General features: G+C 51.4%; 27 non-coding genes across 27 annotated transcripts; all 27 read right to left on the bottom strand.

The window, feature by feature from the left end:
• Window positions 1-372: 372 nt before the first annotated feature.
• Window positions 373-444, bottom strand: trnaq-uug (transfer RNA glutamine (anticodon UUG)). Its single transcript has one exon. It is a non-coding gene; the product is annotated as a tRNA-Gln (tRNA).
• Window positions 445-706: 262 nt separating this feature from the next.
• On the bottom strand, window positions 707-778 carry trnaq-cug (transfer RNA glutamine (anticodon CUG)). The gene has a single exon. It is a non-coding gene; the product is annotated as a tRNA-Gln (tRNA).
• Window positions 779-1,970: 1,192 nt separating this feature from the next.
• Window positions 1,971-2,042, bottom strand: trnaq-uug (transfer RNA glutamine (anticodon UUG)). Its single transcript has one exon. It is a non-coding gene; the product is annotated as a tRNA-Gln (tRNA).
• Window positions 2,043-2,304: 262 nt separating this feature from the next.
• On the bottom strand, window positions 2,305-2,376 carry trnaq-cug (transfer RNA glutamine (anticodon CUG)). The gene has a single exon. It is a non-coding gene; the product is annotated as a tRNA-Gln (tRNA).
• A 1,192-nt stretch (window positions 2,377-3,568) lies between these two features.
• trnaq-uug (transfer RNA glutamine (anticodon UUG)) lies at window positions 3,569-3,640 on the bottom strand. The gene has a single exon. It is a non-coding gene; the product is annotated as a tRNA-Gln (tRNA).
• A 262-nt stretch (window positions 3,641-3,902) lies between these two features.
• trnaq-cug (transfer RNA glutamine (anticodon CUG)) lies at window positions 3,903-3,974 on the bottom strand. The gene has a single exon. It is a non-coding gene; the product is annotated as a tRNA-Gln (tRNA).
• Window positions 3,975-5,166: 1,192 nt separating this feature from the next.
• trnaq-uug (transfer RNA glutamine (anticodon UUG)) lies at window positions 5,167-5,238 on the bottom strand. Its single transcript has one exon. It is a non-coding gene; the product is annotated as a tRNA-Gln (tRNA).
• Window positions 5,239-5,500: 262 nt separating this feature from the next.
• On the bottom strand, window positions 5,501-5,572 carry trnaq-cug (transfer RNA glutamine (anticodon CUG)). Its single transcript has one exon. It is a non-coding gene; the product is annotated as a tRNA-Gln (tRNA).
• A 1,192-nt stretch (window positions 5,573-6,764) lies between these two features.
• On the bottom strand, window positions 6,765-6,836 carry trnaq-uug (transfer RNA glutamine (anticodon UUG)). Its single transcript has one exon. It is a non-coding gene; the product is annotated as a tRNA-Gln (tRNA).
• A 262-nt stretch (window positions 6,837-7,098) lies between these two features.
• trnaq-cug (transfer RNA glutamine (anticodon CUG)) lies at window positions 7,099-7,170 on the bottom strand. Its single transcript has one exon. It is a non-coding gene; the product is annotated as a tRNA-Gln (tRNA).
• Window positions 7,171-8,362: 1,192 nt separating this feature from the next.
• trnaq-uug (transfer RNA glutamine (anticodon UUG)) lies at window positions 8,363-8,434 on the bottom strand. Its single transcript has one exon. It is a non-coding gene; the product is annotated as a tRNA-Gln (tRNA).
• Window positions 8,435-8,696: 262 nt separating this feature from the next.
• trnaq-cug (transfer RNA glutamine (anticodon CUG)) lies at window positions 8,697-8,768 on the bottom strand. The gene has a single exon. It is a non-coding gene; the product is annotated as a tRNA-Gln (tRNA).
• A 1,192-nt stretch (window positions 8,769-9,960) lies between these two features.
• On the bottom strand, window positions 9,961-10,032 carry trnaq-uug (transfer RNA glutamine (anticodon UUG)). Its single transcript has one exon. It is a non-coding gene; the product is annotated as a tRNA-Gln (tRNA).
• Window positions 10,033-10,294: 262 nt separating this feature from the next.
• trnaq-cug (transfer RNA glutamine (anticodon CUG)) lies at window positions 10,295-10,366 on the bottom strand. The gene has a single exon. It is a non-coding gene; the product is annotated as a tRNA-Gln (tRNA).
• A 1,192-nt stretch (window positions 10,367-11,558) lies between these two features.
• On the bottom strand, window positions 11,559-11,630 carry trnaq-uug (transfer RNA glutamine (anticodon UUG)). The gene has a single exon. It is a non-coding gene; the product is annotated as a tRNA-Gln (tRNA).
• Window positions 11,631-11,892: 262 nt separating this feature from the next.
• Window positions 11,893-11,964, bottom strand: trnaq-cug (transfer RNA glutamine (anticodon CUG)). The gene has a single exon. It is a non-coding gene; the product is annotated as a tRNA-Gln (tRNA).
• A 1,192-nt stretch (window positions 11,965-13,156) lies between these two features.
• Window positions 13,157-13,228, bottom strand: trnaq-uug (transfer RNA glutamine (anticodon UUG)). The gene has a single exon. It is a non-coding gene; the product is annotated as a tRNA-Gln (tRNA).
• A 262-nt stretch (window positions 13,229-13,490) lies between these two features.
• Window positions 13,491-13,562, bottom strand: trnaq-cug (transfer RNA glutamine (anticodon CUG)). The gene has a single exon. It is a non-coding gene; the product is annotated as a tRNA-Gln (tRNA).
• Window positions 13,563-14,754: 1,192 nt separating this feature from the next.
• On the bottom strand, window positions 14,755-14,826 carry trnaq-uug (transfer RNA glutamine (anticodon UUG)). The gene has a single exon. It is a non-coding gene; the product is annotated as a tRNA-Gln (tRNA).
• A 262-nt stretch (window positions 14,827-15,088) lies between these two features.
• trnaq-cug (transfer RNA glutamine (anticodon CUG)) lies at window positions 15,089-15,160 on the bottom strand. The gene has a single exon. It is a non-coding gene; the product is annotated as a tRNA-Gln (tRNA).
• Window positions 15,161-16,352: 1,192 nt separating this feature from the next.
• Window positions 16,353-16,424, bottom strand: trnaq-uug (transfer RNA glutamine (anticodon UUG)). Its single transcript has one exon. It is a non-coding gene; the product is annotated as a tRNA-Gln (tRNA).
• A 262-nt stretch (window positions 16,425-16,686) lies between these two features.
• trnaq-cug (transfer RNA glutamine (anticodon CUG)) lies at window positions 16,687-16,758 on the bottom strand. The gene has a single exon. It is a non-coding gene; the product is annotated as a tRNA-Gln (tRNA).
• A 1,198-nt stretch (window positions 16,759-17,956) lies between these two features.
• Window positions 17,957-18,028, bottom strand: trnaq-uug (transfer RNA glutamine (anticodon UUG)). Its single transcript has one exon. It is a non-coding gene; the product is annotated as a tRNA-Gln (tRNA).
• A 262-nt stretch (window positions 18,029-18,290) lies between these two features.
• Window positions 18,291-18,362, bottom strand: trnaq-cug (transfer RNA glutamine (anticodon CUG)). The gene has a single exon. It is a non-coding gene; the product is annotated as a tRNA-Gln (tRNA).
• A 1,192-nt stretch (window positions 18,363-19,554) lies between these two features.
• Window positions 19,555-19,626, bottom strand: trnaq-uug (transfer RNA glutamine (anticodon UUG)). Its single transcript has one exon. It is a non-coding gene; the product is annotated as a tRNA-Gln (tRNA).
• A 1,192-nt stretch (window positions 19,627-20,818) lies between these two features.
• Window positions 20,819-20,890, bottom strand: trnaq-uug (transfer RNA glutamine (anticodon UUG)). The gene has a single exon. It is a non-coding gene; the product is annotated as a tRNA-Gln (tRNA).
• A 262-nt stretch (window positions 20,891-21,152) lies between these two features.
• Window positions 21,153-21,224, bottom strand: trnaq-cug (transfer RNA glutamine (anticodon CUG)). The gene has a single exon. It is a non-coding gene; the product is annotated as a tRNA-Gln (tRNA).
• Window positions 21,225-22,138: the final 914 nt, after the last annotated feature.

Raw genomic sequence — 22,138 nt, 5'->3', positions numbered from 1 at the left:
TGTTTAATCAAATGAAAGAAAAGAGCACCTGTCCAGCATGCGCCTCATTTCAATTCCTGTCACCTTTTCACCAGCTGCCTGTGGAACACAGAGAGGAGCTCCAAAAACAACACCGCTTGACTGCAGCTTGTCTCTTAATGCTGTGTCCTTCGAAGAAAACACATCCGTGGTTCAGGAGAGAGCAAAAGCAGGCACCCAGTGACGAGCTTAAGACTCCACCTCGGGATTGGCATCATCCTGTGCCTCCCATTCTGGCAGAAATGTGATGAGATCTGACTCAAAGGTGCTAAAAGGGCGGCTCTTACAATTGGCCCGTAGGCAGATTTCACTCGCACGTCCCAAATTAAACAAGGGCCGGGACAAAGCAAGTCGAGGTTCCGCCGAGATTCGAACTCGGATCGCTGGATTCAAAGTCCAGAGTGCTAGCCATTACACCACGGAACCAGCAGTGCTGCGGCCTCAGGCAGCCTGAGCTTTCCTGCATTCACACTTGCAGCAACGCTCTCAGAATCTGGTCTCTTGATGCTGCGTCCTTGGCAGGGAATACTTGCGTGGTACAGGGCAGAGCAAAAGCAGCGCGTGCGCTTGACGCAGGAGCATCGCAAACACTGTGGCAAGGTGAAAACCAGCCCACTTCCATCATGGGTGTGGGAATTTGTGAAACCAACAGTTTTGTCGAAGACAATCGCTCTCGCTGCCAGAAAGAAGGCTCCACCGAGATTTGAACTCGGATCGCTGGATTCAGAGTCCAGAGTGCTCACCATTACACTATGGAACCTTGAGATAGCAGGGGCTGCCGAATCACTGCTCAAGGATGTTTGCCTCATTCGTCAAGCGGGTGAACAGCAACGACAAGGATCACAATGGCAACTGTGGATCTGCTGATCCAGCAGCTCGTGCACTCGGTCTTTCACAAGTGCAACCACGCTGTCTCGGCCTGCTGCCCTGTAAGGCCGGTCGCCCTCGCCTCCGAAATCTACTTTGCCGAAGTTTTCGGGCCGTGCCAGATATGCCAACCTGTCCACGAAACCTAGTTTCTCAGCGGGAGCAGGGTTGGCCATGAACAACTCTGAGCCGGGCTACTGCTCGCTAATCTCTCTCACTGGCAAACTTTCAAGCTGCTGGACAATCGCCTCGCCAGCATTTCACTTTGGCTTCAGCTTTCTCACCTCACAGTTAGCCTTCTGCTAAGTACAGCTGTAGGACAAGTCGCACATCTGCAGTACAGCTGCCTTTTCAAACAGCACCGCTGCTGTTTCTCTCCCTTACCGGCGGCCATCGCTGTGTCAGCGCTGCGATGAGCAATGCTTTTAAGCAAAGTGAGATCTCAGACGGATTGTGGTCAAGAGCACGTGTCCCTGGCTTTCCGGGAGTCTGTATTGTATGCAGTGTTTTTTATGTCGTCGGACTGTCTTGTATGTACAAATGTCATTGTTACCGTTTTGTAGTGATTGAAACTGGGATTTGAGGTTCCTGGTTTCCCTGAAAACTGGTTGAATGGTAGGGCTTGGGGCCTGGCTTTGCTGCTCCTCTCCCTGGTAAAATTGCTGTTTCTCTGTGTCCAGCTGTTACTGTGAATTGTTTGGCAAACTGTGAATTGTTTAATCAAATGAAAGAAAAGAGCACCTGTCCAGCATGCGCCTCATTTCAATTCCTGTCACCTTTTCACCAGCTGCCTGTGGAACACAGAGAGGAGCTCCAAAAACAACACCGCTTGACTGCAGCTTGTCTCTTAATGCTGTGTCCTTCGAAGAAAACACATCCGTGGTTCAGGAGAGAGCAAAAGCAGGCACCCAGTGACGAGCTTAAGACTCCACCTCGGGATTGGCATCATCCTGTGCCTCCCATTCTGGCAGAAATGTGATGAGATCTGACTCAAAGGTGCTAAAAGGGCGGCTCTTACAATTGGCCCGTAGGCAGATTTCACTCGCACGTCCCAAATTAAACAAGGGCCGGGACAAAGCAAGTCGAGGTTCCGCCGAGATTCGAACTCGGATCGCTGGATTCAAAGTCCAGAGTGCTAGCCATTACACCACGGAACCAGCAGTGCTGCGGCCTCAGGCAGCCTGAGCTTTCCTGCATTCACACTTGCAGCAACGCTCTCAGAATCTGGTCTCTTGATGCTGCGTCCTTGGCAGGGAATACTTGCGTGGTACAGGGCAGAGCAAAAGCAGCGCGTGCGCTTGACGCAGGAGCATCGCAAACACTGTGGCAAGGTGAAAACCAGCCCACTTCCATCATGGGTGTGGGAATTTGTGAAACCAACAGTTTTGTCGAAGACAATCGCTCTCGCTGCCAGAAAGAAGGCTCCACCGAGATTTGAACTCGGATCGCTGGATTCAGAGTCCAGAGTGCTCACCATTACACCATGGAACCTTGAGATAGCAGGGGCTGCCGAATCACTGCTCAAGGATGTTTGCCTCATTCGTCAAGCGGGTGAACAGCAACGACAAGGATCACAATGGCAACTGTGGATCTGCTGATCCAGCAGCTCGTGCACTCGGTCTTTCACAAGTGCAACCACGCTGTCTCGGCCTGCTGCCCTGTAAGGCCGGTCGCCCTCGCCTCCGAAATCCACTTTGCCGAAGTTTTCGGGCCGTGCCAGATATGCCAACCTGTCCACGAAACCTAGTTTCTCAGCGGGAGCAGGGTTGGCCATGAACAACTCTGAGCCGGGCTACTGCTCGCTAATCTCTCTCACTGGCAAACTTTCAAGCTGCTGGACAATCGCCTCGCCAGCATTTCACTTTGGCTTCAGCTTTCTCACCTCACAGTTAGCCTTCTGCTAAGTACAGCTGTAGGACAAGTCGCACATCTGCAGTACAGCTGCCTTTTCAAACAGCACCGCTGCTGTTTCTCTCCCTTACCGGCGGCCATCGCTGTGTCAGCGCTGCGATGAGCAATGCTTTTAAGCAAAGTGAGATCTCAGACGGATTGTGTTCAAGAGCACGTGTCCCTGGCTTTCCGGGAGTCTGTATTGTATGCAGTGTTTTTTATGTCGTCGGACTGTCTTGTATGTACAAATGTCATTGTTACCGTTTTGTAGTGATTGAAACTGGGATTTGAGGTTCCTGGTTTCCCTGAAAACTGGTTGAATGGTAGGGCTTGGGGCCTGGCTTTGCTGCTCCTCTCCCTGGTAAAATTGCTGTTTCTCTGTGTCCAGCTGTTACTGTGAATTGTTTGGCAAACTGTGAATTGTTTAATCAAATGAAAGAAAAGAGCACCTGTCCAGCATGCGCCTCATTTCAATTCCTGTCACCTTTTCACCAGCTGCCTGTGGAACACAGAGAGGAGCTCCAAAAACAACACCGCTTGACTGCAGCTTGTCTCTTAATGCTGTGTCCTTCGAAGAAAACACATCCGTGGTTCAGGAGAGAGCAAAAGCAGGCACCCAGTGACGAGCTTAAGACTCCACCTCGGGATTGGCATCATCCTGTGCCTCCCATTCTGGCAGAAATGTGATGAGATCTGACTCAAAGGTGCTAAAAGGGCGGCTCTTACAATTGGCCCGTAGGCAGATTTCACTCGCACGTCCCAAATTAAACAAGGGCCGGGACAAAGCAAGTCGAGGTTCCGCCGAGATTCGAACTCGGATCGCTGGATTCAAAGTCCAGAGTGCTAGCCATTACACCACGGAACCAGCAGTGCTGCGGCCTCAGGCAGCCTGAGCTTTCCTGCATTCACACTTGCAGCAACGCTCTCAGAATCTGGTCTCTTGATGCTGCGTCCTTGGCAGGGAATACTTGCGTGGTACAGGGCAGAGCAAAAGCAGCGCGTGCGCTTGACGCAGGAGCATCGCAAACACTGTGGCAAGGTGAAAACCAGCCCACTTCCATCATGGGTGTGGGAATTTGTGAAACCAACAGTTTTGTCGAAGACAATCGCTCTCGCTGCCAGAAAGAAGGCTCCACTGAGATTTGAACTCGGATCGCTGGATTCAGAGTCCAGAGTGCTCACCATTACACTATGGAACCTTGAGATAGCAGGGGTTGCCGAATCACTGCTCAAGGATGTTTGCCTCATTCGTCAAGCGGGTGAACAGCAACGACAAGGATCACAATGGCAACTGTGGATCTGCTGATCCAGCAGCTCGTGCACTCGGTCTTTCACAAGTGCAACCACGCTGTCTCGGCCTGCTGCCCTGTAAGGCCGGTCGCCCTCGCCTCCGAAATCTACTTTGCCGAAGTTTTCGGGCCGTGCCAGATATGCCAACCTGTCCACGAAACCTAGTTTCTCAGCGGGAGCAGGGTTGGCCATGAACAACTCTGAGCCGGGCTACTGCTCGCTAATCTCTCTCACTGGCAAACTTTCAAGCTGCTGGACAATCGCCTCGCCAGCATTTCACTTTGGCTTCAGCTTTCTCACCTCACAGTTAGCCTTCTGCTAAGTACAGCTGTAGGACAAGTCGCACATCTGCAGTACAGCTGCCTTTTCAAACAGCACCGCTGCTGTTTCTCTCCCTTACCGGCGGCCATCGCTGTGTCAGCGCTGCGATGAGCAATGCTTTTAAGCAAAGTGAGATCTCAGACGGATTGTGTTCAAGAGCACGTGTCCCTGGCTTTCCGGGAGTCTGTATTGTATGCAGTGTTTTTTATGTCGTCGGACTGTCTTGTATGTACAAATGTCATTGTTACCGTTTTGTAGTGATTGAAACTGGGATTTGAGGTTCCTGGTTTCCCTGAAAACTGGTTGAATGGTAGGGCTTGGGGCCTGGCTTTGCTGCTCCTCTCCCTGGTAAAATTGCTGTTTCTCTGTGTCCAGCTGTTACTGTGAATTGTTTGGCAAACTGTGAATTGTTTAATCAAATGAAAGAAAAGAGCACCTGTCCAGCATGCGCCTCATTTCAATTCCTGTCACCTTTTCACCAGCTGCCTGTGGAACACAGAGAGGAGCTCCAAAAACAACACCGCTTGACTGCAGCTTGTCTCTTAATGCTGTGTCCTTCGAAGAAAACACATCCGTGGTTCAGGAGAGAGCAAAAGCAGGCACCCAGTGACGAGCTTAAGACTCCACCTCGGGATTGGCATCATCCTGTGCCTCCCATTCTGGCAGAAATGTGATGAGATCTGACTCAAAGGTGCTAAAAGGGCAGCTCTTACAATTGGCCCGTAGGCAGATTTCACTCGCACGTCCCAAATTAAACAAGGGCCGGGACAAAGCAAGTCGAGGTTCCGCCGAGATTCGAACTCGGATCGCTGGATTCAAAGTCCAGAGTGCTAGCCATTACACCACGGAACCAGCAGTGCTGCGGCCTCAGGCAGCCTGAGCTTTCCTGCATTCACACTTGCAGCAACGCTCTCAGAATCTGGTCTCTTGATGCTGCGTCCTTGGCAGGGAATACTTGCGTGGTACAGGGCAGAGCAAAAGCAGCGCGTGCGCTTGACGCAGGAGCATCGCAAACACTGTGGCAAGGTGAAAACCAGCCCACTTCCATCATGGGTGTGGGAATTTGTGAAACCAACAGTTTTGTCGAAGACAATCGCTCTCGCTGCCAGAAAGAAGGCTCCACCGAGATTTGAACTCGGATCGCTGGATTCAGAGTCCAGAGTGCTCACCATTACACTATGGAACCTTGAGATAGCAGGGGCTGCCGAATCACTGCTCAAGGATGTTTGCCTCATTCGTCAAGCGGGTGAACAGCAACGACAAGGATCACAATGGCAACTGTGGATCTGCTGATCCAGCAGCTCGTGCACTCGGTCTTTCACAAGTGCAACCACGCTGTCTCGGCCTGCTGCCCTGTAAGGCCGGTCGCCCTCGCCTCCGAAATCTACTTTGCCGAAGTTTTCGGGCCGTGCCAGATATGCCAACCTGTCCACGAAACCTAGTTTCTCAGCGGGAGCAGGGTTGGCCATGAACAACTCTGAGCCGGGCTACTGCTCGCTAATCTCTCTCACTGGCAAACTTTCAAGCTGCTGGACAATCGCCTCGCCAGCATTTCACTTTGGCTTCAGCTTTCTCACCTCACAGTTAGCCTTCTGCTAAGTACAGCTGTAGGACAAGTCGCACATCTGCAGTACAGCTGCCTTTTCAAACAGCACCGCTGCTGTTTCTCTCCCTTACCGGCGGCCATCGCTGTGTCAGCGCTGCGATGAGCAATGCTTTTAAGCAAAGTGAGATCTCAGACGGATTGTGTTCAAGAGCACGTGTCCCTGGCTTTCCGGGAGTCTGTATTGTATGCAGTGTTTTTTATGTCGTCGGACTGTCTTGTATGTACAAATGTCATTGTTACCGTTTTGTAGTGATTGAAACTGGGATTTGAGGTTCCTGGTTTCCCTGAAAACTGGTTGAATGGTAGGGCTTGGGGCCTGGCTTTGCTGCTCCTCTCCCTGGTAAAATTGCTGTTTCTCTGTGTCCAGCTGTTACTGTGAATTGTTTGGCAAACTGTGAATTGTTTAATCAAATGAAAGAAAAGAGCACCTGTCCAGCATGCGCCTCATTTCAATTCCTGTCACCTTTTCACCAGCTGCCTGTGGAACACAGAGAGGAGCTCCAAAAACAACACCGCTTGACTGCAGCTTGTCTCTTAATGCTGTGTCCTTCGAAGAAAACACATCCGTGGTTCAGGAGAGAGCAAAAGCAGGCACCCAGTGACGAGCTTAAGACTCCACCTCGGGATTGGCATCATCCTGTGCCTCCCATTCTGGCAGAAATGTGATGAGATCTGACTCAAAGGTGCTAAAAGGGCGGCTCTTACAATTGGCCCGTAGGCAGATTTCACTCGCACGTCCCAAATTAAACAAGGGCCGGGACAAAGCAAGTCGAGGTTCCGCCGAGATTCGAACTCGGATCGCTGGATTCAAAGTCCAGAGTGCTAGCCATTACACCACGGAACCAGCAGTGCTGCGGCCTCAGGCAGCCTGAGCTTTCCTGCATTCACACTTGCAGCAACGCTCTCAGAATCTGGTCTCTTGATGCTGCGTCCTTGGCAGGGAATACTTGCGTGGTACAGGGCAGAGCAAAAGCAGCGCGTGCGCTTGACGCAGGAGCATCGCAAACACTGTGGCAAGGTGAAAACCAGCCCACTTCCATCATGGGTGTGGGAATTTGTGAAACCAACAGTTTTGTCGAAGACAATCGCTCTCGCTGCCAGAAAGAAGGCTCCACCGAGATTTGAACTCGGATCGCTGGATTCAGAGTCCAGAGTGCTCACCATTACACTATGGAACCTTGAGATAGCAGGGGCTGCCGAATCACTGCTCAAGGATGTTTGCCTCATTCGTCAAGCGGGTGAACAGCAACGACAAGGATCACAATGGCAACTGTGGATCTGCTGATCCAGCAGCTCGTGCACTCGGTCTTTCACAAGTGCAACCACGCTGTCTCGGCCTGCTGCCCTGTAAGGCCGGTCGCCCTCGCCTCCGAAATCTACTTTGCCGAAGTTTTCGGGCCGTGCCAGATATGCCAACCTGTCCACGAAACCTAGTTTCTCAGCGGGAGCAGGGTTGGCCATGAACAACTCTGAGCCGGGCTACTGCTCGCTAATCTCTCTCACTGGCAAACTTTCAAGCTGCTGGACAATCGCCTCGCCAGCATTTCACTTTGGCTTCAGCTTTCTCACCTCACAGTTAGCCTTCTGCTAAGTACAGCTGTAGGACAAGTCGCACATCTGCAGTACAGCTGCCTTTTCAAACAGCACCACTGCTGTTTCTCTCCCTTACCGGCGGCCATCGCTGTGTCAGCGCTGCGATGAGCAATGCTTTTAAGCAAAGTGAGATCTCAGACGGATTGTGTTCAAGAGCATGTGTCCCTGGCTTTCCGGGAGTCTGTATTGTATGCAGTGTTTTTTATGTCGTCGGACTGTCTTGTATGTACAAATGTCATTGTTACCGTTTTGTAGTGATTGAAACTGGGATTTGAGGTTCCTGGTTTCCCTGAAAACTGGTTGAATGGTAGGGCTTGGGGCCTGGCTTTGCTGCTCCTCTCCCTGGTAAAATTGCTGTTTCTCTGTGTCCAGCTGTTACTGTGAATTGTTTGGCAAACTGTGAATTGTTTAATCAAATGAAAGAAAAGAGCACCTGTCCAGCATGCGCCTCATTTCAATTCCTGTCACCTTTTCACCAGCTGCCTGTGGAACACAGAGAGGAGCTCCAAAAACAACACCGCTTGACTGCAGCTTGTCTCTTAATGCTGTGTCCTTCGAAGAAAACACATCCGTGGTTCAGGAGAGAGCAAAAGCAGGCACCCAGTGACGAGCTTAAGACTCCACCTCGGGATTGGCATCATCCTGTGCCTCCCATTCTGGCAGAAATGTGATGAGATCTGACTCAAAGGTGCTAAAAGGGCGGCTCTTACAATTGGCCCGTAGGCAGATTTCACTCGCACGTCCCAAATTAAACAAGGGCCGGGACAAAGCAAGTCGAGGTTCCGCCGAGATTCGAACTCGGATCGCTGGATTCAAAGTCCAGAGTGCTAGCCATTACACCACGGAACCAGCAGTGCTGCGGCCTCAGGCAGCCTGAGCTTTCCTGCATTCACACTTGCAGCAACGCTCTCAGAATCTGGTCTCTTGATGCTGCGTCCTTGGCAGGGAATACTTGCGTGGTACAGGGCAGAGCAAAAGCAGCGCGTGCGCTTGACGCAGGAGCATCGCAAACACTGTGGCAAGGTGAAAACCAGCCCACTTCCATCATGGGTGTGGGAATTTGTGAAACCAACAGTTTTGTCGAAGACAATCGCTCTCGCTGCCAGAAAGAAGGCTCCACCGAGATTTGAACTCGGATCGCTGGATTCAGAGTCCAGAGTGCTCACCATTACACCATGGAACCTTGAGATAGCAGGGGCTGCCGAATCACTGCTCAAGGATGTTTGCCTCATTCGTCAAGCGGGTGAACAGCAACGACAAGGATCACAATGGCAACTGTGGATCTGCTGATCCAGCAGCTCGTGCACTCGGTCTTTCACAAGTGCAACCACGCTGTCTCGGCCTGCTGCCCTGTAAGGCCGGTCGCCCTCGCCTCCGAAATCCACTTTGCCGAAGTTTTCGGGCCGTGCCAGATATGCCAACCTGTCCACGAAACCTAGTTTCTCAGCGGGAGCAGGGTTGGCCATGAACAACTCTGAGCCGGGCTACTGCTCGCTAATCTCTCTCACTGGCAAACTTTCAAGCTGCTGGACAATCGCCTCGCCAGCATTTCACTTTGGCTTCAGCTTTCTCACCTCACAGTTAGCCTTCTGCTAAGTACAGCTGTAGGACAAGTCGCACATCTGCAGTACAGCTGCCTTTTCAAACAGCACCGCTGCTGTTTCTCTCCCTTACCGGCGGCCATCGCTGTGTCAGCGCTGCGATGAGCAATGCTTTTAAGCAAAGTGAGATCTCAGACGGATTGTGTTCAAGAGCACGTGTCCCTGGCTTTCCGGGAGTCTGTATTGTATGCAGTGTTTTTTATGTCGTCGGACTGTCTTGTATGTACAAATGTCATTGTTACCGTTTTGTAGTGATTGAAACTGGGATTTGAGGTTCCTGGTTTCCCTGAAAACTGGTTGAATGGTAGGGCTTGGGGCCTGGCTTTGCTGCTCCTCTCCCTGGTAAAATTGCTGTTTCTCTGTGTCCAGCTGTTACTGTGAATTGTTTGGCAAACTGTGAATTGTTTAATCAAATGAAAGAAAAGAGCACCTGTCCAGCATGCGCCTCATTTCAATTCCTGTCACCTTTTCACCAGCTGCCTGTGGAACACAGAGAGGAGCTCCAAAAACAACACCGCTTGACTGCAGCTTGTCTCTTAATGCTGTGTCCTTCGAAGAAAACACATCCGTGGTTCAGGAGAGAGCAAAAGCAGGCACCCAGTGACGAGCTTAAGACTCCACCTCGGGATTGGCATCATCCTGTGCCTCCCATTCTGGCAGAAATGTGATGAGATCTGACTCAAAGGTGCTAAAAGGGCGGCTCTTACAATTGGCCCGTAGGCAGATTTCACTCGCACGTCCCAAATTAAACAAGGGCCGGGACAAAGCAAGTCGAGGTTCCGCCGAGATTCGAACTCGGATCGCTGGATTCAAAGTCCAGAGTGCTAGCCATTACACCACGGAACCAGCAGTGCTGCGGCCTCAGGCAGCCTGAGCTTTCCTGCATTCACACTTGCAGCAACGCTCTCAGAATCTGGTCTCTTGATGCTGCGTCCTTGGCAGGGAATACTTGCGTGGTACAGGGCAGAGCAAAAGCAGCGCGTGCGCTTGACGCAGGAGCATCGCAAACACTGTGGCAAGGTGAAAACCAGCCCACTTCCATCATGGGTGTGGGAATTTGTGAAACCAACAGTTTTGTCGAAGACAATCGCTCTCGCTGCCAGAAAGAAGGCTCCACCGAGATTTGAACTCGGATCGCTGGATTCAGAGTCCAGAGTGCTCACCATTACACCATGGAACCTTGAGATAGCAGGGGCTGCCGAATCACTGCTCAAGGATGTTTGCCTCATTCGTCAAGCGGGTGAACAGCAACGACAAGGATCACAATGGCAACTGTGGATCTGCTGATCCAGCAGCTCGTGCACTCGGTCTTTCACAAGTGCAACCACGCTGTCTCGGCCTGCTGCCCTGTAAGGCCGGTCGCCCTCGCCTCCGAAATCTACTTTGCCGAAGTTTTCGGGCCGTGCCAGATATGCCAACCTGTCCACGAAACCTAGTTTCTCAGCGGGAGCAGGGTTGGCCATGAACAACTCTGAGCCGGGCTACTGCTCGCTAATCTCTCTCACTGGCAAACTTTCAAGCTGCTGGACAATCGCCTCGCCAGCATTTCACTTTGGCTTCAGCTTTCTCACCTCACAGTTAGCCTTCTGCTAAGTACAGCTGTAGGACAAGTCGCACATCTGCAGTACAGCTGCCTTTTCAAACAGCACCGCTGCTGTTTCTCTCCCTTACCGGCGGCCATCGCTGTGTCAGCGCTGCGATGAGCAATGCTTTTAAGCAAAGTGAGATCTCAGACGGATTGTGTTCAAGAGCACGTGTCCCTGGCTTTCCGGGAGTCTGTATTGTATGCAGTGTTTTTTATGTCGTCGGACTGTCTTGTATGTACAAATGTCATTGTTACCGTTTTGTAGTGATTGAAACTGGGATTTGAGGTTCCTGGTTTCCCTGAAAACTGGTTGAATGGTAGGGCTTGGGGCCTGGCTTTGCTGCTCCTCTCCCTGGTAAAATTGCTGTTTCTCTGTGTCCAGCTGTTACTGTGAATTGTTTGGCAAACTGTGAATTGTTTAATCAAATGAAAGAAAAGAGCACCTGTCCAGCATGCGCCTCATTTCAATTCCTGTCACCTTTTCACCAGCTGCCTGTGGAACACAGAGAGGAGCTCCAAAAACAACACCGCTTGACTGCAGCTTGTCTCTTAATGCTGTGTCCTTCGAAGAAAACACATCCGTGGTTCAGGAGAGAGCAAAAGCAGGCACCCAGTGACGAGCTTAAGACTCCACCTCGGGATTGGCATCATCCTGTGCCTCCCATTCTGGCAGAAATGTGATGAGATCTGACTCAAAGGTGCTAAAAGGGCGGCTCTTACAATTGGCCCGTAGGCAGATTTCACTCGCACGTCCCAAATTAAACAAGGGCCGGGACAAAGCAAGTCGAGGTTCCGCCGAGATTCGAACTCGGATCGCTGGATTCAAAGTCCAGAGTGCTAGCCATTACACCACGGAACCAGCAGTGCTGCGGCCTCAGGCAGCCTGAGCTTTCCTGCATTCACACTTGCAGCAACGCTCTCAGAATCTGGTCTCTTGATGCTGCGTCCTTGGCAGGGAATACTTGCGTGGTACAGGGCAGAGCAAAAGCAGCGCGTGCGCTTGACGCAGGAGCATCGCAAACACTGTGGCAAGGTGAAAACCAGCCCACTTCCATCATGGGTGTGGGAATTTGTGAAACCAACAGTTTTGTCGAAGACAATCGCTCTCGCTGCCAGAAAGAAGGCTCCACTGAGATTTGAACTCGGATCGCTGGATTCAGAGTCCAGAGTGCTCACCATTACACTATGGAACCTTGAGATAGCAGGGGCTGCCGAATCACTGCTCAAGGATGTTTGCCTCATTCGTCAAGCGGGTGAACAGCAACGACAAGGATCACAATGGCAACTGTGGATCTGCTGATCCAGCAGCTCGTGCACTCGGTCTTTCACAAGTGCAACCACGCTGTCTCGGCCTGCTGCCCTGTAAGGCCGGTCGCCCTCGCCTCCGAAATCTACTTTGCCGAAGTTTTCGGGCCGTGCCAGATATGCCAACCTGTCCACGAAACCTAGTTTCTCAGCGGGAGCAGGGTTGGCCATGAACAACTCTGAGCCGGGCTACTGCTCGCTAATCTCTCTCACTGGCAAACTTTCAAGCTGCTGGACAATCGCCTCGCCAGCATTTCACTTTGGCTTCAGCTTTCTCACCTCACAGTTAGCCTTCTGCTAAGTACAGCTGTAGGACAAGTCGCACATCTGCAGTACAGCTGCCTTTTCAAACAGCACCGCTGCTGTTTCTCTCCCTTACCGGCGGCCATCGCTGTGTCAGCGCTGCGATGAGCAATGCTTTTAAGCAAAGTGAGATCTCAGACGGATTGTGTTCAAGAGCACGTGTCCCTGGCTTTCCGGGAGTCTGTATTGTATGCAGTGTTTTTTATGTCGTCGGACTGTCTTGTATGTACAAATGTCATTGTTACCGTTTTGTAGTGATTGAAACTGGGATTTGAGGTTCCTGGTTTCCCTGAAAACTGGTTGAATGGTAGGGCTTGGGGCCTGGCTTTGCTGCTCCTCTCCCTGGTAAAATTGCTGTTTCTCTGTGTCCAGCTGTTACTGTGAATTGTTTGGCAAACTGTGAATTGTTTAATCAAATGAAAGAAAAGAGCACCTGTCCAGCATGCGCCTCATTTCAATTCCTGTCACCTTTTCACCAGCTGCCTGTGGAACACAGAGAGGAGCTCCAAAAACAACACCGCTTGACTGCAGCTTGTCTCTTAATGCTGTGTCCTTCGAAGAAAACACATCCGTGGTTCAGGAGAGAGCAAAAGCAGGCACCCAGTGACGAGCTTAAGACTCCACCTCGGGATTGGCATCATCCTGTGCCTCCCATTCTGGCAGAAATGTGATGAGATCTGACTCAAAGGTGCTAAAAGGGCGGCTCTTACAATTGGCCCGTAGGCAGATTTCACTCGCACGTCCCAAATTAAACAAGGGCCGGGACAAAGCAAGTCGAGGTTCCGCCGAGATTCGAACTCGGATCGCTGGATTCAAAGTCCAGAGTGCTAGCCATTATACCACGGAACCAGCAGTGCTGCGGCCTCAGGCAGCCTGAGCTTTCCTGCATTCACACTTGCAGCAACGCTCTCAGAATCTGGTCTCTTGATGCTGCGTCCTTGGCAGGGAATACTTGCGTGGTACAGGGCAGAGCAAAAGCAGCGCGTGCGCTTGACGCAGGAGCATCGCAAACACTGTGGCAAGGTGAAAACCAGCCCACTTCCATCATGGGTGTGGGAATTTGTGAAACCAACAGTTTTGTCGAAGACAATCGCTCTCGCTGCCAGAAAGAAGGCTCCACCGAGATTTGAACTCGGATCGCTGGATTCAGAGTCCAGAGTGCTCACCATTACACCATGGAACCTTGAGATAGCAGGGGCTGCCGAATCACTGCTCAAGGATGTTTGCCTCATTCGTCAAGCGGGTGAACAGCAACGACAAGGATCACAATGGCAACTGTGGATCTGCTGATCCAGCAGCTCGTGCACTCGGTCTTTCACAAGTGCAACCACGCTGTCTCGGCCTGCTGCCCTGTAAGGCCGGTCGCCCTCGCCTCCGAAATCCACTTTGCCGAAGTTTTCGGGCCGTGCCAGATATGCCAACCTGTCCACGAAACCTAGTTTCTCAGCGGGAGCAGGGTTGGCCATGAACAACTCTGAGCCGGGCTACTGCTCGCTAATCTCTCTCACTGGCAAACTTTCAAGCTGCTGGACAATCGCCTCGCCAGCATTTCACTTTGGCTTCAGCTTTCTCACCTCACAGTTAGCCTTCTGCTAAGTACAGCTGTAGGACAAGTCGCACATCTGCAGTACAGCTGCCTTTTCAAACAGCACCGCTGCTGTTTCTCTCCCTTACCGGCGGCCATCGCTGTGTCAGCGCTGCGATGAGCAATGCTTTTAAGCAAAGTGAGATCTCAGACGGATTGTGTTCAAGAGCACGTGTCCCTGGCTTTCCGGGAGTCTGTATTGTATGCAGTGTTTTTTATGTCGTCGGACTGTCTTGTATGTACAAATGTCATTGTTACCGTTTTGTAGTGATTGAAACTGGGATTTGAGGTTCCTGGTTTCCCTGAAAACTGGTTGAATGGTAGGGCTTGGGGCCTGGCTTTGCTGCTCCTCTCCCTGGTAAAATTGCTGTTTCTCTGTGTCCAGCTGTTACTGTGAATTGTTTGGCAAACTGTGAATTGTTTAATCAAATGAAAGAAAAGAGCACCTGTCCAGCATGCGCCTCATTTCAATTCCTGTCACCTTTTCACCAGCTGCCTGTGGAACACAGAGAGGAGCTCCAAAAACAACACCGCTTGACTGCAGCTTGTCTCTTAATGCTGTGTCCTTCGAAGAAAACACATCCGTGGTTCAGGAGAGAGCAAAAGCAGGCACCCAGTGACGAGCTTAAGACTCCACCTCGGGATTGGCATCATCCTGTGCCTCCCATTCTGGCAGAAATGTGATGAGATCTGACTCAAAGGTGCTAAAAGGGCGGCTCTTACAATTGGCCCGTAGGCAGATTTCACTCGCACGTCCCAAATTAAACAAGGGCCGGGACAAAGCAAGTCGAGGTTCCGCCGAGATTCGAACTCGGATCGCTGGATTCAAAGTCCAGAGTGCTAGCCATTACACCACGGAACCAGCAGTGCTGCGGCCTCAGGCAGCCTGAGCTTTCCTGCATTCACACTTGCAGCAACGCTCTCAGAATCTGGTCTCTTGATGCTGCGTCCTTGGCAGGGAATACTTGCGTGGTACAGGGCAGAGCAAAAGCAGCGCGTGCGCTTGACGCAGGAGCATCGCAAACACTGTGGCAAGGTGAAAACCAGCCCACTTCCATCATGGGTGTGGGAATTTGTGAAACCAACAGTTTTGTCGAAGACAATCGCTCTCGCTGCCAGAAAGAAGGCTCCACCGAGATTTGAACTCGGATCGCTGGATTCAGAGTCCAGAGTGCTCACCATTACACCATGGAACCTTGAGATAGCAGGGGCTGCCGAATCACTGCTCAAGGATGTTTGCCTCATTCGTCAAGCGGGTGAACAGCAACGACAAGGATCACAATGGCAACTGTGGATCTGCTGATCCAGCAGCTCGTGCACTCGGTCTTTCACAAGTGCAACCACGCTGTCTCGGCCTGCTGCCCTGTAAGGCCGGTCGCCCTCGCCTCCGAAATCCACTTTGCCGAAGTTTTCGGGCCGTGCCAGATATGCCAACCTGTCCACGAAACCTAGTTTCTCAGCGGGAGCAGGGTTGGCCATGAACAACTCTGAGCCGGGCTACTGCTCGCTAATCTCTCTCACTGGCAAACTTTCAAGCTGCTGGACAATCGCCTCGCCAGCATTTCACTTTGGCTTCAGCTTTCTCACCTCACAGTTAGCCTTCTGCTAAGTACAGCTGTAGGACAAGTCGCACATCTGCAGTACAGCTGCCTTTTCAAACAGCACCGCTGCTGTTTCTCTCCCTTACCGGCGGCCATCGCTGTGTCAGCGCTGCGATGAGCAATGCTTTTAAGCAAAGTGAGATCTCAGACGGATTGTGTTCAAGAGCACGTGTCCCTGGCTTTCCGGGAGTCTGTATTGTATGCAGTGTTTTTTATGTCGTCGGACTGTCTTGTATGTACAAATGTCATTGTTACCGTTTTGTAGTGATTGAAACTGGGATTTGAGGTTCCTGGTTTCCCTGAAAACTGGTTGAATGGTAGGGCTTGGGGCCTGGCTTTGCTGCTCCTCTCCCTGGTAAAATTGCTGTTTCTCTGTGTCCAGCTGTTACTGTGAATTGTTTGGCAAACTGTGAATTGTTTAATCAAATGAAAGAAAAGAGCACCTGTCCAGCATGCGCCTCATTTCAATTCCTGTCACCTTTTCACCAGCTGCCTGTGGAACACAGAGAGGAGCTCCAAAAACAACACCGCTTGACTGCAGCTTGTCTCTTAATGCTGTGTCCTTCGAAGAAAACACATCCGTGGTTCAGGAGAGAGCAAAAGCAGGCACCCAGTGACGAGCTTAAGACTCCACCTCGGGATTGGCATCATCCTGTGCCTCCCATTCTGGCAGAAATGTGATGAGATCTGACTCAAAGGTGCTAAAAGGGCGGCTCTTACAATTGGCCCGTAGGCAGATTTCACTCGCACGTCCCAAATTAAACAAGGGCCGGGACAAAGCAAGTCGAGGTTCCGCCGAGATTCGAACTCGGATCGCTGGATTCAAAGTCCAGAGTGCTAGCCATTACACCACGGAACCAGCAGTGCTGCGGCCTCAGGCAGCCTGAGCTTTCCTGCATTCACACTTGCAGCAACGCTCTCAGAATCTGGTCTCTTGATGCTGCGTCCTTGGCAGGGAATACTTGCGTGGTACAGGGCAGAGCAAAAGCAGCGCGTGCGCTTGACGCAGGAGCATCGCAAACACTGTGGCAAGGTGAAAACCAGCCCACTTCCATCATGGGTGTGGGAATTTGTGAAACCAACAGTTTTGTCGAAGACAATCGCTCTCGCTGCCAGAAAGAAGGCTCCACCGAGATTTGAACTCGGATCGCTGGATTCAGAGTCCAGAGTGCTCACCATTACACCATGGAACCTTGAGATAGCAGGGGCTGCCGAATCACTGCTCAAGGATGTTTGCCTCATTCGTCAAGCGGGTGAACAGCAACGACAAGGATCACAATGGCAACTGTGGATCTGCTGATCCAGCAGCTCGTGCACTCGGTCTTTCACAAGTGCAACCACGCTGTCTCGGCCTGCTGCCCTGTAAGGCCGGTCGCCCTCGCCTCCGAAATCCACTTTGCCGAAGTTTTCGGGCCGTGCCAGATATGCCAACCTGTCCACGAAACCTAGTTTCTCAGCGGGAGCAGGGTTGCTGTTGGCCATGAACAACTCTGAGCCGGGCTACTGCTCGCTAATCTCTCTCACTGGCAAACTTTCAAGCTGCTGGACAATCGCCTCGCCAGCATTTCACTTTGGCTTCAGCTTTCTCACCTCACAGTTAGCCTTCTGCTAAGTACAGCTGTAGGACAAGTCGCACATCTGCAGTACAGCTGCCTTTTCAAACAGCACCGCTGCTGTTTCTCTCCCTTACCGGCGGCCATCGCTGTGTCAGCGCTGCGATGAGCAATGCTTTTAAGCAAAGTGAGATCTCAGACGGATTGTGTTCAAGAGCACGTGTCCCTGGCTTTCCGGGAGTCTGTATTGTATGCAGTGTTTTTTATGTCGTCGGACTGTCTTGTATGTACAAATGTCATTGTTACCGTTTTGTAGTGATTGAAACTGGGATTTGAGGTTCCTGGTTTCCCTGAAAACTGGTTGAATGGTAGGGCTTGGGGCCTGGCTTTGCTGCTCCTCTCCCTGGTAAAATTGCTGTTTCTCTGTGTCCAGCTGTTACTGTGAATTGTTTGGCAAACTGTGAATTGTTTAATCAAATGAAAGAAAAGAGCACCTGTCCAGCATGCGCCTCATTTCAATTCCTGTCACCTTTTCACCAGCTGCCTGTGGAACACAGAGAGGAGCTCCAAAAACAACACCGCTTGACTGCAGCTTGTCTCTTAATGCTGTGTCCTTCGAAGAAAACACATCCGTGGTTCAGGAGAGAGCAAAAGCAGGCACCCAGTGACGAGCTTAAGACTCCACCTCGGGATTGGCATCATCCTGTGCCTCCCATTCTGGCAGAAATGTGATGAGATCTGACTCAAAGGTGCTAAAAGGGCGGCTCTTACAATTGGCCCGTAGGCAGATTTCACTCGCACGTCCCAAATTAAACAAGGGCCGGGACAAAGCAAGTCGAGGTTCCGCCGAGATTCGAACTCGGATCGCTGGATTCAAAGTCCAGAGTGCTAGCCATTACACCACGGAACCAGCAGTGCTGCGGCCTCAGGCAGCCTGAGCTTTCCTGCATTCACACTTGCAGCAACGCTCTCAGAATCTGGTCTCTTGATGCTGCGTCCTTGGCAGGGAATACTTGCGTGGTACAGGGCAGAGCAAAAGCAGCGCGTGCGCTTGACGCAGGAGCATCGCAAACACTGTGGCAAGGTGAAAACCAGCCCACTTCCATCATGGGTGTGGGAATTTGTGAAACCAACAGTTTTGTCGAAGACAATCGCTCTCGCTGCCAGAAAGAAGGCTCCACCGAGATTTGAACTCGGATCGCTGGATTCAGAGTCCAGAGTGCTCACCATTACACTATGGAACCTTGCGATAGCAGGGGCTGCCGAATCACTGCTCAAGGATGTTTGCCTCATTCGTCAAGCGGGTGAACAGCAACGACAAGGATCACAATGGCAACTGTGGATCTGCTGATCCAGCAGCTCGTGCACTCGGTCTTTCACAAGTGCAACCACGCTGTCTCGGCCTGCTGCCCTGTAAGGCCGGTCGCCCTCGCCTCCGAAATCCACTTTGCCGAAGTTTTCGGGCCGTGCCAGATATGCCAACCTGTCCACGAAACCTAGTTTCTCAGCGGGAGCAGGGTTGGCCATGAACAACTCTGAGCCGGGCTACTGCTCGCTAATCTCTCTCACTGGCAAACTTTCAAGCTGCTGGACAATCGCCTCGCCAGCATTTCACTTTGGCTTCAGCTTTCTCACCTCACAGTTAGCCTTCTGCTAAGTACAGCTGTAGGACAAGTCGCACATCTGCAGTACAGCTGCCTTTTCAAACAGCACCGCTGCTGTTTCTCTCCCTTACCGGCGGCCATGGCTGTGTCAGCGCTGCGATGAGCAATGCTTTTAAGCAAAGTGAGATCTCAGACGGATTGTGTTCAAGAGCACGTGTCCCTGGCTTTCCGGGAGTCTGTATTGTATGCAGTGTTTTTTATGTCGTCGGACTGTCTTGTATGTACAAATGTCATTGTTACCGTTTTGTAGTGATTGAAACTGGGATTTGAGGTTCCTGGTTTCCCTGAAAACTGGTTGAATGGTAGGGCTTGGGGCCTGGCTTTGCTGCTCCTCTCCCTGGTAAAATTGCTGTTTCTCTGTGTCCAGCTGTTACTGTGAATTGTTTGGCAAACTGTGAATTGTTTAATCAAATGAAAGAAAAGAGCACCTGTCCAGCATGCGCCTCATTTCAATTCCTGTCACCTTTTCACCAGCTGCCTGTGGAACACAGAGAGGAGCTCCAAAAACAACACCGCTTGACTGCAGCTTGTCTCTTAATGCTGTGTCCTTCGAAGAAAACACATCCGTGGTTCAGGAGAGAGCAAAAGCAGGCACCCAGTGACGAGCTTAAGACTCCACCTCGGGATTGGCATCATCCTGTGCCTCCCATTCTGGCAGAAATGTGATGAGATCTGACTCAAAGGTGCTAAAAGGGCAGCTCTTACAATTGGCCCGTAGGCAGATTTCACTCGCACGTCCCAAATTAAACAAGGGCCGGGACAAAGCAAGTCAAGGTTCCGCCGAGATTCGAACTCGGATCGCTGGATTCAAAGTCCAGAGTGCTCACCATTACACCATGGAACCTTGAGATAGCAGGGGCTGCCGAATCACTGCTCAAGGATGTTTGCCTCATTCGTCAAGCGGGTGAACAGCAACGACAAGGATCACAATGGCAACTGTGGATCTGCTGATCCAGCAGCTCGTGCACTCGGTCTTTCACAAGTGCAACCACGCTGTCTCGGCCTGCTGCCCTGTAAGGCCGGTCGCCCTCGCCTCCGAAATCCACTTTGCCGAAGTTTTCGGGCCGTGCCAGATATGCCAACCTGTCCACGAAACCTAGTTTCTCAGCGGGAGCAGGGTTGGCCATGAACAACTCTGAGCCGGGCTACTGCTCGCTAATCTCTCTCACTGGCAAACTTTCAAGCTGCTGGACAATCGCCTCGCCAGCATTTCACTTTGGCTTCAGCTTTCTCACCTCACAGTTAGCCTTCTGCTAAGTACAGCTGTAGGACAAGTCGCACATCTGCAGTACAGCTGCCTTTTCAAACAGCACCGCTGCTGTTTCTCTCCCTTACCGGCGGCCATCGCTGTGTCAGCGCTGCGATGAGCAATGCTTTTAAGCAAAGTGAGATCTCAGACGGATTGTGTTCAAGAGCACGTGTCCCTGGCTTTCCGGGAGTCTGTATTGTATGCAGTGTTTTTTATGTCGTCGGACTGTCTTGTATGTACAAATGTCATTGTTACCGTTTTGTAGTGATTGAAACTGGGATTTGAGGTTCCTGGTTTCCCTGAAAACTGGTTGAATGGTAGGGCTTGGGGCCTGGCTTTGCTGCTCCTCTCCCTGGTAAAATTGCTGTTTCTCTGTGTCCAGCTGTTACTGTGAATTGTTTGGCAAACTGTGAATTGTTTAATCAAATGAAAGAAAAGAGCACCTGTCCAGCATGCGCCTCATTTCAATTCCTGTCACCTTTTCACCAGCTGCCTGTGGAACACAGAGAGGAGCTCCAAAAACAACACCGCTTGACTGCAGCTTGTCTCTTCATGCTGTGTCCTTCGAAGAAAACACATCCGTGGTTCAGGAGAGAGCAAAAGCAGGCACCCAGTGACGAGCTTAAGACTCCACCTCGGGATTGGCATCATCCTGTGCCTCCCATTCTGGCAGAAATGTGATGAGATCTGACTCAAAGGTGCTAAAAGGGCGGCTCTTACAATTGGCCCGTAGGCAGATTTCACTCGCACGTCCCAAATTAAACAAGGGCCGGGACAAAGCAAGTCGAGGTTCCGCCGAGATTCGAACTCGGATCGCTGGATTCAAAGTCCAGAGTGCTAGCCATTACACCACGGAACCAGCAGTGCTGCGGCCTCAGGCAGCCTGAGCTTTCCTGCATTCACACTTGCAGCAACGCTCTCAGAATCTGGTCTCTTGATGCTGCGTCCTTGGCAGGGAATACTTGCGTGGTACAGGGCAGAGCAAAAGCAGCGCGTGCGCTTGACGCAGGAGCATCGCAAACACTGTGGCAAGGTGAAAACCAGCCCACTTCCATCATGGGTGTGGGAATTTGTGAAACCAACAGTTTTGTCGAAGACAATCGCTCTCGCTGCCAGAAAGAAGGCTCCACCGAGATTTGAACTCGGATCGCTGGATTCAGAGTCCAGAGTGCTCACCATTACACCATGGAACCTTGAGATAGCAGGGGCTGCCGAATCACTGCTCAAGGATGTTTGCCTCATTCGTCAAGCGGGTGAACAGCAACGACAAGGATCACAATGGCAACTGTGGATCTGCTGATCCAGCAGCTCGTGCACTCGGTCTTTCACAAGTGCAACCACGCTGTCTCGGCCTGCTGCCCTGTAAGGCCGGTCGCCCTCGCCTCCGAAATCCACTTTGCCGAAGTTTTCGGGCCGTGCCAGATATGCCAACCTGTCCACGAAACCTAGTTTCTCAGCGGGAGCAGGGTTGGCCATGAACAACTCTGAGCCGGGCTACTGCTCGCTAATCTCTCTCACTGGCAAACTTTCAAGCTGCTGGACAATCGCCTCGCCAGCATTTCACTTTGGCTTCAGCTTTCTCACCTCACAGTTAGCCTTCTGCTAAGTACAGCTGTAGGACAAGTCACACATCTGCAGTACAGCTGCCTTTTCAAACAGCACCGCTGCTGTTTCTCTCCCTTACCGGCGGCCATCGCTGTGTCAGCGCTGCGATGAGCAATGCTTTTAAGCAAAGTGAGATCTCAGACGGATTGTGTTCAAGAGCACGTGTCCCTGGCTTTCCGGGAGTCTGTATTGTATGCAGTGTTTTTTATGTCGTCGGACTGTCTTGTATGTACAAATGTCATTGTTACCGTTTTGTAGTGATTGAAACTGGGATTTGAGGTTCCTGGTTTCCCTGAAAACTGGTTGAATGGTAGGGCTTGGGGCCTGGCTTTGCTGCTCCTCTCCCTGGTAAAATTGCTGTTTCTCTGTGTCCAGCTGTTACTGTGAATTGTTTGGCAAACTGTGAATTGTTTAATCAAATGAAAGAAAAGAGCACCTGTCCAGCATGCGCCTCATTTCAATTCCTGTCACCTTTTCACCAGCTGCCTGTGGAACACAGAGA

The sequence above is a fragment of the Chiloscyllium plagiosum genome, unplaced genomic scaffold (genome assembly GCF_037043375.1).
Source record: "Chiloscyllium plagiosum isolate Xiang-an unplaced genomic scaffold, Cpla_swu_hap1 HiC_scaffold_44, whole genome shotgun sequence".
NCBI classification, from domain to species: Eukaryota; Metazoa; Chordata; class Chondrichthyes; order Orectolobiformes; family Hemiscylliidae; genus Chiloscyllium; species Chiloscyllium plagiosum.
This window is presented reverse-complemented; position numbering and strand designations above follow the sequence as displayed.